General features: G+C 38.6%; 1 pseudogene; it reads left to right on the forward strand.

The window, feature by feature from the left end:
- The first annotated feature begins 537 nt into the window (after window positions 1–537).
- LOC122710024 lies at window positions 538–12,379 on the forward strand (annotated as a pseudogene).
- Window positions 12,380–12,680: the final 301 nt, after the last annotated feature.

Below are 12,680 nucleotides of genomic sequence, written 5' to 3' on the forward strand. Positions count from 1 at the left end.
AGCGTTTTACAGTGGAGGACACAAAAAAGAGTTGCTGACATGTGAGAGGCAACAATTCACAAGTCAAAGCTGGCAATTGAGAATATCAAGTCTTGTGATTTGGGTTTGGTCTCGGGTGGCCTCGGCCTGCAATGGCTTGGAATGGGGCTTGGGTTCCCAGTTGGGGATTGGGGCTGGGTTACAGTGGTGAAAGCACCAGATCCTAGCCACTAGTGGTCAGTGACAGGAGCCCTGGCCCTTCGGCTATACAGAAAAGAATTCCCACAAAGACAGACAGTAGTGAAATAAGTGAAATATTTGTTAAGAGGAAAAAGAGTACAGTACATGTGGACAGACACACAGGAGAACTCAGGGAGAGAGTCTCTGAGTTGCACCCTTGTGAGAGTTTTAATTATTTTTCTGACATATTTCTTCTGAGTTCCTTTTAGCCAATCATTTTGATTTGCCTGGCTCACAGGCCATATCTGGTATGTCTCAGGATCCTCCCATGTGTGCACACATATCTCTTAGCAAAGATAGATTTTACCAAAAAGGCGTATGGGTAGGGAACATCTCTTGGCATCACTCCCCTTTGGCCTCCAATGAAATTTTCTGAGAATGTGTGGTCAGGGAGGTCTCCTGCCTTCGAGAATAGGAAATATGTGGTCTAGGCAGGGCCCGGCCTGCTCCTTTAATTGTCCTACTATTCTCATCTTGGAATTTCCATCCATAGGGAATGAGTCTCCAATCGCTTTACCTAGTGTGTGCTTAGTCACTCAGTCGTGTCTGACTCTTTGTGACCCCATGGACTGTAGCCCACCAGGACCATCTGTCCATGGGGATTCTCCAGGCAAGCATCCTGGAGTGGGTTGCCATGCTCTCCTCCAAGGGATCTTCCCAACCCAGGGATCAAACCCAGTCTCCCGCATTGCAGGCAGATTCTTTACCATCTGAGTCACCAGGGAAGCCCAGTTTATCTGAGGGTGGTTCATCTGCGTCCTGCCTCAGGTTCATATTTTAAATCTTCACCATTTCCTCTATAACGTATGTTCTGATCGGAAGCCAGCCACTTCTGAGCTGGTATCATGGTTGCAATCGCTATGATTGATGAAAATTCCTGTCTTTGGATTTTCCACAGGAGCCTCCAGAGTGAATTTTGTGAACTACAGGTTAAGTCAGACCAATTCAAATTCTCCAAATTTGGTACTTGGCTTCACTTTATTGTAGATTTGCTTTATGGGGTATGTGAAAGAATGGGAGTGGTGATAGCACTTGATGCCACAAAGTACTTAACTATCTAAAATATTTTATTCCTAAACCTGATTACATGTAAAAATCACGTGGAGAAATTTTTTTTTTGAAATAATAATTCTTGAGCTCCACCCCAAAGGCCCTGACTCCATTGATCTAGGCAGAGATCCTGAGATCTATATTCTTAAAAGCTTCCCAGGAGATTTTGATACATGATCAAATTAGGGAAACAGTGATCTAAATAGTTCATGAAGGATTTTAAGAGAACTTGTTACCTAAAACTATAAATCTTTCTACCATAGGGTTGGAAGCTTAGGCATTTTCCAAATCACATTTCCTTATTTTCAAGTGAGGAAAAGTCTTAACTTCTTGATTTGGGAAGGGAAGTTTAGAATTTAATTTTCAAAATAAAAGGTCTAATTTCATATGTTTTGATCTTTCTGAAGATTAACACAGAGATAATTTTTTACATAGTTTCACTTGTAGGCATCTATAGACAGGCTTAGTTTTAAAGAAACTATGTCTAAGTGTAATCACAGATAGTAGAAAATGTACACGTTGGGCTTCCCTTGTAGTTCAGTTGGTGAAGAATCTGCCTGCAATGCAGGAGACCTGGGTTTGATTCCTGGGTGGTGAAGATCCCCTGGAGAAGGGCATGGTGATCCACTCCAGTATTCTTGCCTGGAGAATCCCATGGACAGAGGAGCCTGGCAGGCTATAGTCCATGGGGTCGCAGGAATTGGACACGACAGCAGCTAAACAACAGCCACCAATGTCTAGGTGTAATCATAGATAATAGAAAAGGTGCACAGTTAATTTAAATACTTCATCTAGTAATTAACATTAATTAACTATGCAATTAAGATGTTGATTGACAGAGACAATTAAGTTGATTCTCAAATATGCATGCTCTTAAAGTATTCACTAACTAGTTCAACTGTAACACATTTCCTAATAGACTCCCAGAAATAAATATGGTATTTCTTCTTTTCAGAAATTACTTTAATAAATGAATGCTTCTTTGTGTCTAGGTGAATCCATAGCTTCTCAAGACTGCAGACAAGCCAGAGGGAGTGAGATGCTTAGCAAAAGGGTATGGGCTATTCTCTGAGAAACTGAAAACTGTTTTTTTGTTGTTGTTGTTGCCGTGCCTTTGTCTGTATTGATTGGCAGTGCTTTTGTGAACAACAAAAAAGAAGTGACAGAAATAAATGACATAAAAATATTAATAAGAAAGCTTATAAATATAAATTGGCTTCTTGATATAATTTTTGTTGGGTAAGTTCCTTGGTTAAGGGATTTTCTAATGTGATGAACTTCATTCAGATGAAAAGAGATTTTTTATGAAAATTCAGTTAATTTGTAGAATTGTAATACCTGAATTGTGACTATAGATTTCCTTTACCTATCTGTGGCAGAAATGTACAGTTACCATGGAAAATAAAAAGGAAAATACACCCATGGTGAGTTCAATCAAACTACAGTGAAACTTATAGAAAGGTAGCAAAATTGCCTATTGGAAATTTCTGTTCATTCATTTAATTATTCAGCCAACAAATATTTATTTATTATCTATCCTGTCAATGACTGTCCTAAACAGTAGGGGTATATTAGTCAATAAAATACACAGAACAAAATCCCAACCCAACTGGGGACTTACATTTTATATTTTCTACCCTTTTTACTAGAAAAATATGAAATTACCATGGGTAACTAAGCATTACTGTTGTTGCTTGTCTGAATATAATATCAAAGCAGAAGTGTACCTGAAATACAGTACAGACTGCAAATGACAGTACCTGTGTTTCTTTTTTTTTTTAGTAGCTGTGTTTCATCTTCACCTTCTTTTCGTTATGATTCATGGGGATGCCAAAAACCCTCAGAAGTATACGTGGACCTATAGAAAATGTCCTGTAGCTTAAGATTGCTGAGTGTGTGCTACCATCTCAGTTCATGAAACCTTCTAATCTGAACTGCTTGAATGAGAAATTTGGACATCTCATTTGGCTATGTATCTGATATTCAGAAAATCTCGATAGAGTATATTTGACTAGTATTAAACTGAGAAAAGCTATAATAAGGGTCTTTGAGAAGTTGGAGTCAGGTCAGAATTTTAATAAGAAATTTGCTTTTCTGAAAGCCAACTTTATAATGAGTCTCATTTAAACCTTTGGTTCTCACCAAGAGCAGGGCTTCAAGTTCAGTCTCTTTTGTTTCATCTTGTTTTGCCTGTGACTGCTCCTTTTACATCTGAGAATCCTTTATTATGAGGCTTAGAAATAGGACATTTTATTATGAGTCATTAATGGAGTTTAGGGCCCTTAAGGGAGTAGATAGTCTTGGATCTTGAGCTGCAGAAGAAAAGCATGGTCCAGACTACTCCTGTACTAATAATAAGGCATGCTGTAGGGTACTCTAACACTGATATAAAAGGAAAGAAGAGAAGAAATAAAATCTATGGTAAAAGTGCCTCTGAAACAAAGGATGAATGATGACAGGCATTTTGGTCACTGTGAAAAAAAGCAGGATTTTTGCCAAGTCTTCTTTTTATCCTTCTTATTTTTATCTCCTTTTCTTTCTTTTCTCCTCTACCTTCTCCTCCTCTTCACTCTTCATCTTTGTCTTCTTCTCCTTTGAATTAAGGGAGGATGGAAGGTTTTCTATGCTTTATACTATGAGTCACTTTGGAATGTTCCTAAATGGGAAATTTGACTTTCTTTTTCTTTGCAAGCTGCTTATGCTATTGTGTCTAGACTTGATCACACTGCCAGTGAGAGCCAATTAAGGACATCTGTGTTAAGATCAAGACCACCAAGTGCACGATTATCAGACTATACTCACGCTTTAGTCATACATAGAATTCCACAATCAGTGGTGGTCTAGTCAGACAAGCCCCTGGGGCTGGGGGTTAGGATTCTGGTTTAAAGTGTTGGATGATTTCTGTGGTTTGAAGTACTCTCACAGTGGGTGATTTCAAGATATTACATGATGAATTGAATTTAGAGTTAGGTAAGAGAGCCATTTTGCACTCTACTTGTTTTGTGAATAAGCTGTATCTTTTCTGAAATCCAGAGTGAACTATTCAGTGATTGATGTGGGGCAGTTTAAGCTTAAATGTAAAGAGCATGTATCACTATGAGAAAGAAAAGGGAAATTTTAGTGTAAAAATTGCTTAGGGAGTTTTTTGTGAGAGTTCTAACTGGAGCGTCACAACTGTAATCATCTCCCTGCTGAAAGAGTAGGGAAACTGGACTCCAGTTTCCTGGGGCTATTATCTCTGGTCTCCAAGATTAGACACTATCAATGCCTTCTATTAACCAGTGTTATGTGTGACCAATAGTTACCTGCTCCATCATTTATTGCAGAATATTTTGCCTTCTTCTTTCTCCATGTAAAGGATTTATGTAGCTTTGGATGCCATCTGATTTATTGAGGAATAAATAAGGAGGTCTCCAGGTGATACATCAGTACCCAGATGTTCAGAGAGTCCATATCCATCTGGAAATATTTCAGTGCTCAGTTCACTATAAAAGTTACCTAAGATTTTCCAAGCCCAATAGCTGTTTTCTCTATATTATACTAGAATTGAAGGAGTTGCAGGTCCTAAAGTGGGATGGGGTAGTGGAAAGAGTCCTTGAATTAGTCCTTCAATTAGAATCACAAACATTTGGTCAAACTCATCTATTATCACAAATTAGGTTTTCTATTTACAAAACAGACATTCTTGATTATTTAGTCATAAACACTTTATATGAATCTCTATCCACTAGATGGATATCTTCAGGAGAGCTAAAAGTAAGTTTTTTCACCTAAAATTTATACTGGCCCATATCACTGTTACCTTTAGATATGATTCATTATGTCATAGGACAATGGAAAATAGAATGCAACTTCTCTTAAATATTTAAATGTGTTGTGAGACCAAAAGCATATTTTGAAGTAGGTTTATTATCTGAACAAGACAAACTAGTGCTGTGATGATTTTAGCATCAGAAATCCTTTGGTTCAATGAGGTTTCTAAAGTCTATATTATTTGATAGCATGAAAAAATATGTTAGAAAATTATAAAAAATTATAAGAATCCAAATTATATGTAATTAATCACAGTCCTATGGCTCACTAGTAAAGAATCTGCTTGCCAGTGCAGTAGCTGCAGAAGACGAGGATTCGATCCCTGGGCTGGGAAGATCCCCTGGAAGAGGAAATGGCAACCCACTCCTGTTTTCTTGCCTGGGAAAACCCGTGGACAGAGAAGCCTGCCGGGCTACTGTCCATGGAGTCACAAAGAGTTGGACATGACTGAGTGACTCCTGATGCATAGACCATAGGTAATATACTATATTATTAATATATAGCAGAACTATGAATAATGAATATTTTTATTTTGGAAATTGTACATAATAGTATATTACATAATATTTAAATAAAGTAAAAAAAAATGTCAGTACATAATTAAAACAATTACCAAAAGAAAATCAAAATATTTAAAAGTTTTAGCTTTATCTCTATATGGGAAGACTGTGCTAATTTTTTCTTATGCTCATTAACTTTTAAATCCTGGATCAAGAATTTAAAGCCTGCCTTTAAAATTTCTCACAAAGAAGATTTAGAGAGTTTTAGAAGTGAACAGACGTTACTTCTTATGACTTATTCACCTCCCAAACTGAAACCTTCCAAATCTTTTTGTATCCCTGAGTTAAAGTTTCTGATGACTTAATTTTTCAGGAAAAGTAGGGCAAAGTTTGATCACAGGACATTTTCAGGAATCAAATGAGGTCAGAGATCACTGAATAGATTCATACCATCTGGGAGGCCAGAGCCAACAGAGACAGTTAAATCTTGAAAATGCAATTTACCAGAGGCTTTGAAAGTTCTCTGAGGGTCACTTACAGCTTTAAGTATTTCAGTATTAATTTTATCCCAAGTTAAATGAAGTTACTGTTATTTTAAATTTTAAAATATGTGCTTGTTTTGGAGAATACAAAATATGGGAAAAGAGAAAGATTAATAATGACAACGTTTTTGCTCCATGAAGGCAAAGTGAAGTCGCTCAGTTGTGTCCGACTCTTTACGACCCCATGGACTGTAGCCTGCCAGGTTGCTCCATCTATGGGATTTTCCAGGCAAGAATACTGGAAAGAAAGTGAAAGTGATGTCGCTTAGTCGTGTCCAACTCTTTGCGACCCCATGGACTGTAGCCCACCAGGCTCCTCCATCCATGGAATTTTCCAGGCAAGAATACTGGAGGGGGTTGCCATTTTCTTCTCCAGGGGATCTTCCCGACCCAGGGATCAAACCCAGGTCTACATGCACTGCAGACAGACTCAGACTCAGACTGTCTGAGCCACTAGGGAACCCTATGAAGGCAAAAGTGGCTAAGATTTGGTGTATGTCCTTTCAATACTTTTCTATAAATATTTTTGTTGTTGTTCAGTCACTGAATCATGTCCGACTCTTTGTGACCCCAAGGACTGCAGCACACCAGGCTCCTCTGTCCTCCACTAGCTCCTGGAGTTTGCTCAGATTCATGTCAATTGAGTTAAGGATGCTAACCGTCTCATCCTGTGCTGCCCCCTTCTTTTCCCTTCAGTCTTTCCCAGCAGCAGGATCATTTCCAATGAATGGGTTCTTTGCACCAGGTGGCCAAATTATTAGAACTTCAATAGTTTTGATATTTGAATTTTTTGCTCACAGATATACAACTTAAGTTCCTATTTCACTTCTTAACAACCTAATCACTCCAAATTATTTCTGGAAACACTAAATAAATTTAAGTCATTGGATTAAAAATAGGAAATTATACAATACAGTGGAAAACTCACTCAACTGGGAACTAACAGTCATGGGTTCAGTCCCCATAATGTCCCTGTCTGGAAGTATAAATATGGTACCAGCCTCTTTAGATGGCAGGGAAGATGGAATATATGGATCAGAATGAGTTGGTGCAATCAAATCACCTAATAAGTGTGATAAACTCCAGATTTTCTAACTCCAGCCCCAAATATTCTGATTCAGCAGCCTTGAAGTAAGACCCAGGGGTCTTCATTTTTAATAAGGAACTTGGGTGTATGTATTGCAAGAGATTCTGGAAACACCACTGAAAATCAGTGGATTAGATCTCACTTTGTTTTCAAAAATTCTTAGGGAGAAGTTAAAGGAAGTTAGGGAAAATGCTAAAGTTGCCAGCACTGCATCTCTCAAATCCAGGAAACCCAGGATATGTGATGTTGTGGGCATAGCTGGTCAAAGGGCTGTAGCCACTCTCCTCAAGGCCTGCAGTCTTTTCCACCAAGCTGTGTCAAGCATTCTTTAAGTTGATGACATCCTTTCTTTTCCTGTATCTCCCCTTCATACATATTTCCCATGGCTTTTCAAGTCACAAGTTTCATTAATGATAAAGTTCATATAGGAACATAGGTCTTGACCCTTTTCCAAGGATTTTCCTGCTGAATCATCCTTAAAACCCTGAATTTCAGGCTTCCCAAGCAATATCTCTTTCAAGAAGCCTTTCCCAGTTCTTGAGTCTTTTCTGTGTTTCTATAGTAACTCTCCCTACTCTGGGAGTTTACTTCTTTCATCATTCTTATAATATAGTTAGTTCACTTACCACCTTTCCCTACTAGATTGAGTTATCCTAGTACCAAGCACAATCCTGGGCACAGAATATGTACACCATAATGTGTGATGAATTAACAACTTAATGTTAATTATGGTTAAAAAGACATAGCACATCTACATGGTATGTTTTCCTCCCCTTGGTTAAGCTCTGTGTTTTTTCAGATTGCCAATATTTTGAAGTTTCATCTCTCATTTAGCTACATGGTATGTTTTCCTCCCCTTGGTTAAGCTCTGTGTTTTTTCAGATTGCCAATATTTTGAAGTTTCATCTCTCATTTAGGCAGCATTTATAGCGATTCATCTTTTCTGAAACAGCAGGAATATATCATTTCACTCTATTACACATACATCTTGAAGTAGGATTTCTTTTTAAATTTATTTCACTTGGTTGGCCTGATTTCCATTGGAGACTGCATTTTAAGTTGTTAGTTTATCCTCTGATTGGAATGACTACTCTGTAAAGGAAAGGAATAAAGTGTTCAAAGAAGACAGTTATGTCTATTGACACCATATTAAAATTCAAATGCAACGCAAGCTGGAAGAAGTCAGGCTGCCAAATAATCTGGATTATTTCTGAGTCCAGGAGAAAAATTCAAACTTATTATTCCTCTGTAGCAAGCCATTGCAAGCCTCTACATGCATATTCTTTGAAAGAAAAACAAGGAGACTGACTACAGAAGTGAACTGGAGAATATTCATTTTTCATGCTTGAGAACACTTACATTTTCTAATGTATTTTCAAAAATAAACTTTTAGTTAAAAATATAAGCATTACACAAATTATTTCTGAGCCATTTTGGGCTTAAGGAAACACAAGTCCCACCTTCTTAGCACCAAAACTGTCTCCAGATACCTTTCATACCTGTCAGTCAGTCAGCTCAGTCACTCAGACTCAGTCATGTCTGATTCTTAGTGACCCCATGGACTGCAGTATACCCAGCTTCCCTGTCCATCGCCAACTCCTAGAGCATGCTTAAACTCATGTGCATTGAGTCAGTGATGCCATCCAACCATTTCATCCTCTGTTGTCCCCTTCTCCGGCCTTCAATCTTTTCCAGCATCAGGGTCTTTTCAAATGAGTCAGTTCTTCCCATAAAGGTAGCCAAAGTATTGGAGCTTCAGCTTCAGCATCAGTTCTTCCAATGAATATTCAGGACTGATTTCCTTTAGGATTGGCTGGTTTGATCTTGTTGCCCAAGGGACTCTCAAGAGTCTTCTCCAACACCACCATTCAAAAACATCAGTTCTTTTGTGCTCAGCTTTCTTTATGGTCCAGCTGTTACATCCATTCATGACTACTAGAAAAACCATAGCTTTGATTATAGGGACTTTTGTCTGCAAAGTGATGTCTCTGCTTTTTAATATGCTATCTAGGTTGGTCATAGCTTTTCTCCCAAGGAGCAAGCATTTTTTAAATTTCATGGCTGCAGTCACCATCTGCAGTGATTTTGGGGCCCCAAAAAGTAAAGTCTCTCACTGTTTCCATTGTTTCCCCATCTATTTGTTGTGAAGTGATGAGACCAGTTGCTATGATCTTAGTTTTTAATGTTGAGTTTTAAGCCAGCTTTTTTACTCTCCTCTTTCACTCTCATCAAGAGGCTATTTAGTTCCTCTTCACTTCTGCCATAAGAATGGTGTAATCTGCATATCTGAGGTTATTGATATTTCTGCCAGCTATGTTGATTCCAGCTTGTGTTTCATCCCATCTGGGATTTTTCATGATGAACTCTGCATAGAAGTTAAATAAACAGGGTGACAATGTACAACCTTGATGTACTCCTCTCCCAATATGGAACCAGTCCATTGTTCAATGTCCGGTTCTAACTGTTGCTTCTTGACCTGCATACAGATTTCTCAGGAGGCAGGTAGGTGGTCTGGTATTCCCAATTCTTTAAGAATTTTCCACAGTTAGTTGTGATCCACATAGTCAAATGCTTTAGCGTAGTCAATGAGGCAGAAGTAGATGTTTTTCATAGCTGTCAATAAACCTAAATATTGACCCTGTTTTGTTTACCTGTTAGTGGTCATTGCTTTTAAGGAACCCTTCACCTAAAGGTCAATGAGAGTTGTATAGAATCAGCCCAGCTTCTTGCATTCCTGTAGAAATTGGACACAAGCATTCATAATTGAAGAATTCCCTTGTTAACCCTCATCTTGATATGTTATGTGACTCTCATTTACCTCTCTAATTTTATCCCTTCCATTCTGCCTTTGCCTTACTCCATTCTAGCTTCTTTTGATTTTCTTACTGGTCCAAAGCCCCCAAACACGTTCCTGACCTAGGGCACTTGTCCTTAGAGTCATCTTTGCTTGCTATGCTACTCCTTTCCCACGGAACTCAGCTTAGCCCACCTCCTCACTTCCTTTGTGGTCTTTATTCAAATGTCAGCTAATCAAAGAGGTCGCTTTCTTTATTCACTCTGCTTTATTATTTTTTTTCATAGCATTTATCACCCAGTGATACCTTAGGCTGTTTAAGTCAATTACTGTGAATCTGAACATGTTAATATGAGAACAATGACTGTTTCCATCATGGCCCCTGTCCTGGCACCTAAAGAAGTACCTGGCATATAATAGGTACTTAAAATTACGTTTTAAATAAATGAGTGATTACTGTGGGGAAATAGGCAGTGTTTAAAAAGGATAAATGACAAAAGTTCTGAAGTATTAAAATAGCATTTAAAATGAAGTACCTGACCTTTATACCTTTATAGACCTTTAAAGACAGTTAAACCTTAGAGGGGCTTCCCTGGCGGCTCATACTAGTGATGTTTATAGACTTAGTTTTCATTTCTGAGAGGAATTCCATCGTTGCTCCCTCCTTTTTCACACCCTTGACTTTTAAAACAGAATTCTATTTTCTATAGGAATGCACATTTGTAAGTGTCAAAAATTATGTATAAAAATGACATTATGAGTACATACGGTTTTATAACTCCATGTTACAGAAGACTAATACAATAGTACCCCATTTCTGTCAAAAATTAGCCTTTATAATGTAGCTTTGAAGGGTAAAATAATTCCCTTCACAAATCCCCAATAATTAGACGTTTAAGTTATGTCCAAGATTGCAGTTTTCTAAGCTATACTGAGATGTCCATTTGTGTGGAAAAATCTGTAAATTCATCTATAAATAGTTCTACTGGCTAATTTCCTAGGTGTAGAATTGTTGGCTCAAAAAGCATGGCTATTTTTAAAGCATTTGAAGTACACTCACAAATTCCCTTCCAGAAAGACTGTAGCAATTTACCAGCAGTGCAAGAGAGTGCTATTTATAGTGTCTGTGTTAGTTAGGGTTCTCCAGAGAAGCAGAACCAATAGGATACAAAAAGAGATTTATTATGAGGAACTGACTCAAACAATTATGGAGACTGAGAAGTTCTACAACCTGCCATGCATAAACTGGAGACCCAGAAAAGCCAGTGATGTGATTCCCTCTGAATCAAAGGCCTGAGACCCAGGAGAGCTGATGATGTAAATCCCAGCTTGGGGGCAGAAAAAGAAATGAAATAGCCCATCGCAAGCAATAGGCAGAAAAGGGGGCGAATCCCTCCTCCTTCAGTCATTTTGCTCTATTCAGGCCCTCACCAGATTAGGTGCTGCCCACCCACACCGGGGAGGGCAATCTACTAAATCAATGATTCAAATGCTAATTTTATCCAGAAACACTCTCACAGACACACCCAAAAATAATATTTCATCAAATATCTTAAGCAATCCCTGATTCAGACAAGTTGACATATCAGCTTAACTATCACAATTCCACCCTTTGTCAACTCAACACTCACACCCATCTCCACAAACCATGCTTAATCTCCAAACAAAAACAATAAGGTTATAATTATACCTAACATGGTGCAACATACATACAGCCAAAAACCTACTCACCCTTTAACCAGGAGAGTTCTTGAAGAACACTCTTATTGAAACAGAATTTTCCACAGAATTCAAGGAAGCCAAATCGAGGTGAGACAGAATTGTCCCTTTGGACCTCACGATTAATGTGTTTACATGCACACACAAACCCTACCAGTTTTGTGTCTTTAAAAGCTACTCTAGTTCTGAAGGCCTTTATGTCTTGTGTTTCGGTAGTAACAATGCCTTCCTGGCCTTGCCAGACACAGAGTGATTCACGTGCAGCTCATGGACCTGGCCAGCACCAGGAGGCTGCCGGTGGACACCCCCATACACAAAGGTATCCTGAGCTGCAATGCTCTCAACCTGTAGGGAACAAGAATTGCCATCCAGAAAAGGAGCTCATAAGAATGTCTGCTACTTCTATCAGGGCACTGGATCCAGGAACTCTGTGAGGAAAGTTCACAAGCAGCAAATATTTATCGTAATCAGGACAGTTCCTTTATCTGTGTGTCTCATGACTGTGGCAAAAAGGAATAAGCAGTCTAGTTTGGAATCAGCCAATTTCCTTCAAAAATACTTCATTTCCAAAGAGAGTTTCCCCAAATTTCAGGGTCCTTCAGCTGATCACCCCATTGAAGTGCTGAGTGTGCCCCTCAGACCCTTCTGGAGCTAACGCTGACACGCCGTAGACCTGTGGGTAATAGGCAGGAAGGGACTTCCCCAATGACCTTTGGCCTCAAAGCCATATGAAATCTTTGCTTTCCTGAGGAAGGCTTTCCGTTATGAAAAAGAGTAATTACCAGGGCTGGAGTAGATGCTTAAGTGGATTTGAACAACTTGTACCTGACTGTCGGCTTGCTATCTTTTAGTTCAGCTATGAAGTTTAGCTTTGGCAGTCCCACTGCATCCTTTACCTCTAAAATTTGAATTAAAATTTGTTCTTTGGAAACAAATTTCCTCATTTTTACTGAGCA

The sequence above is a fragment of the Cervus elaphus genome, chromosome 16 (genome assembly GCF_910594005.1).
Source record: "Cervus elaphus chromosome 16, mCerEla1.1, whole genome shotgun sequence".
NCBI classification, from domain to species: domain Eukaryota; kingdom Metazoa; phylum Chordata; class Mammalia; order Artiodactyla; family Cervidae; genus Cervus; species Cervus elaphus.